Source organism: Tupaia chinensis, unplaced genomic scaffold, assembly GCF_000334495.1.
Source record: "Tupaia chinensis unplaced genomic scaffold, TupChi_1.0 Scaffold149910_1, whole genome shotgun sequence".
Classification (NCBI taxonomy): Eukaryota; Metazoa; Chordata; class Mammalia; order Scandentia; family Tupaiidae; genus Tupaia; species Tupaia belangeri.
In genome coordinates, this window is record NW_006209754.1 from 58747 (window position 1) to 62262 (window position 3516).

Genomic DNA, 3516 nt, shown 5'->3' on the forward strand with positions numbered 1-3516 from the left:
ACATACTCAGCCATGTGTGGGATCTACTACCTTAACCACAGTGCTTCCCACTGACCCATAAGAGCCTATTTTACATTATATAAAATAGGAAAATTAGACTATATGACACTTTTAGTTTAAACCAATTTTTAAAATGTAAATAAAATGTAATGCAGTACTCTTGTATGAGTAACAAATCCTTATGCTTTGTTTATTAATTAAAATTTATGTGTGTGTGTGTGTGTAGGAGTTTTTCCCTTAGTACACATATGCACATCAGAGAGAGACCGAGACAGTGAGAGGGAAAGTAAGAAATCTCTCCCTAGGGGGGATGGTCACACCACAGTCCCTTCTCCTTTTTTCTCCTTCTGAGATCTTGGGCATATATGCACATATACACACTGTGAGTTTTAAGATACCATGCCTGGTACTCAGACTGTGGTCAGCCATGTGATAGTCCCATGACATAACTGCTAGGCCATCTGCTGCCTTTTTCTTTTTAAGCACAATGACTTACAGGATGTAAAAATCTTAAAAGTTAATCTACTAATGTACACAAAATTGCTCTGTAGGTTTTTCAAAAGTCTTACATATGGCTATAAAGTTCTATTGATTGTATCAGACATGTATTTAAGACTTTCTTATGATATTGTTAAAAAAAACATTGCTGGGGCTTAAATGTATTGTTTAGCATTTTCTGGTTAAGGAACAAACTAAGTATTGTAAAAACTAATCAATTTATTTGCTCAAGGGTCCTTGGGTCTACACTTTGGTGTGAGTTCAGTTGAGTAGTTTCTATTCTGGTTGACTGGATGACAAGTGAGGATTTAATCATGTGGTGCCTTAAGAGAGTCTGATTTATTTCAGATGACTTCACTCTTCTGCCTAGTGGTTTGTGTTTACTCTTGGTAAGGCCCATGTTATTCCACCAATTTAGCCTCAGGATTTTTCAATAATTACTCTGCCAAAAAGTGAAGCACTGTTGCGAGCAGACGGTGTGGTGGTTAAGGCACTGGATTCCAACATGGACTAACTCTGGTTTGAGTCTTGGACCTTTCAGCTTGAAAATCATACTGGGCACATGTGTGTGCACGTACCCAAAAATTCCAAGGGGAGAATAGAAGAGAAGGGATTGTGGTTTGGTTATTCTCCATTTCTCTCTTTCCTTCTCTCTGTCTTTCTCCAGTGAACATATGTGCCCTATGGCAAAAACATAAAAGCCATAAAGAAAGAATGGAAGCACTAGTGGGCAAAAAATTTCTAAACTTAGATTTCTATCACATTTTCTTTTTTCAGTTTATTTTATTCATGATAGAGCATGCATATCCACTCAAGATTGAGTGAAAGAGAGAAGCACATACAGGGATTCATTACCATGTTTCCCCAGCTCATCAGGATCTTAGGCATGTGCACTTATTCATAGGCTTGATTTTAGACTGACCTGGAGACCCAAAGTCATGGTTAACCATATGCCTTCCAAGACTGCAGTTACATTTGTTATTGACTCCAAGCTGGACCTGCATTATCTTTTTTTTTTTTCAGCTTTTGCTATAGGGCATGTGTGCTTGCTAAAGAGAGAGAGAGAGAAAAGAAGAAACAAGGAAGGAATGAAGGAAGGAGAGAAGGAGAGAGGGAGAAATCTCAAACCAGAACTATGGTCATGCCTAAGTTTCTTCTTCATTCTCTTCTCAGGATTTTGGGCACACCTGAACATATGGCTGGTCTGCTTTTCAAGGTGTTGGGTCTGGGAATTGAACCATGGTTGGCCATGTGGGATCCAGCTGCATTAACCCTCATACCATGGGGTGGCCTAATAAATTTCTATTTCAGTATGACTTAATTTATGGGTTTTGATTATAATATTGTCTCTTGATCTTTGTCTTTGATTGCTCTTTTGTAGTTTTATAATATTTGTTATTGTCAGTTACTCCAGTGCTTTAATTAAGAAATTGTCTAATTATATATTGTATTTGACATTCTAGATAAATTTTAGAACTTTTGGTCTCTTTTTCCATGAAAAGAAAACATACTGGAATTTTGGTGGAATATTTGTATCAGTGACAGAGATAGCCCTTCATTTTGATGTATTTTGAAAAAGTGGTCATCTTTGTAAAGGTGAGTTTTTCTTTACATCCATATATTCAAGTCTATAAATTTTTTTCTTATATATTCTACATATTTGTTTCTAAAAGCTTGCGTACATGTATATTACACAAATGTCATGTTCATATAACTTATGTTGTATTTTATACTATTTATTAAATTGGACCTATAAGAGCTAAAATATGGCTTACCCCTAGGAACCACTTCCCCTATACTGCCCCATTCTTTTCTCACTTAATGACTTCTTGCATCTTCCACCTCAGTTTCAAATATTTAAACTAATGCTATGAATTCTTATCTTAGTACTTACATTCTTATATTTACACATTTATTGAACATTTAGAAATCTAGTTAAAGTATCTGAATAAGTGTCTTTGTCTACTTTTTTGGGGGGGATCTCTTTTTTTTTCCTCATTAAAAATGTTTAGTTACAGGGTCAGGATGTGGCATAGTGGCTAGATGCTAGACTCCCACAGGACTGACCATGATTTTTGTGGACCTCGTAGCTTTCTCTCTCTCTCTCTCTTCTCTTTCTCTTTGTCTCTCTCTGGTGAATATGTGTACACTGTAGAAAATTTTTTAAAAAGGGATAAACAAAATTGAATAAATAATTCTTAAAAACTATTTAGTTAGTACTTGGGAGGCAGGAGGATCATAAGCTAGCAAGATCCTGTTTTTTAAAAAGTTTTTATTAGAAAAAGAGAAGTATGTTTGATTAGACATATGGTCATTATTTTCTCATACTCTTGTCACTTCTCTTTACATTCTTTAAGTGTATCATTTGATGAATAGAATTTTTATTTTAATGTACAATTTATAAATTATTTAAAATATTGTTTTACATAACTCTTAAAAAGTATCTTTGGAAATTATTATGTAACATGGGCAGAAAAGGTACATCATAATTTTTTGCTACACAGATATAATATTGTCTTCACAGCTAATGCTCTTTGGAAAATATTTTTTTCCCTGCTTCTCTGAAGTGTCATCTCTTTCACTGATACAAGTTACCAAAAGCCAGAGGTATTTTTAAGAGTTTCTCTTAGTTCAACTGGTCTGTTTATTCACCTCGTTTCTAGTTTTACACGCTTTGATTTTTATTACTTTGTAAAATTTGTATTCTTATGTGTGTTTGTGTGTGGATGTTATCATTACAAGAATATACATTTGTTATCAAAATTGAGATTTCTTTGAATTTTTTTTTTTTCTTCAGAGAGATTTTTGCCATAGGGTACGTATACTCGCTGGAAAGACAGACACAAACAAAAAGTGAGAACTCACCCCCCAAGGGGGATGATCATGCCACAGTCCTGCTCCTCCATTCTTCTCTTGGGATCTTGGGGCACACATGCACATGCATCCAGTGTGAGTATTCAGTCACTGGGTCCGGGGTCAACTATGTGAAAGTCCAGTGATGTAACCATTATGGCATCT

General features: G+C 35.2%; 1 pseudogene; it reads right to left on the reverse strand.

Moving 5' to 3' along the window:
- Positions 1–1583: 1583 nt before the first annotated feature.
- The window catches only part of LOC102495493 (mortality factor 4-like protein 2), a 6039-nt pseudogene continuing 4106 nt past the window's right edge, over positions 1584–3516 (reverse strand).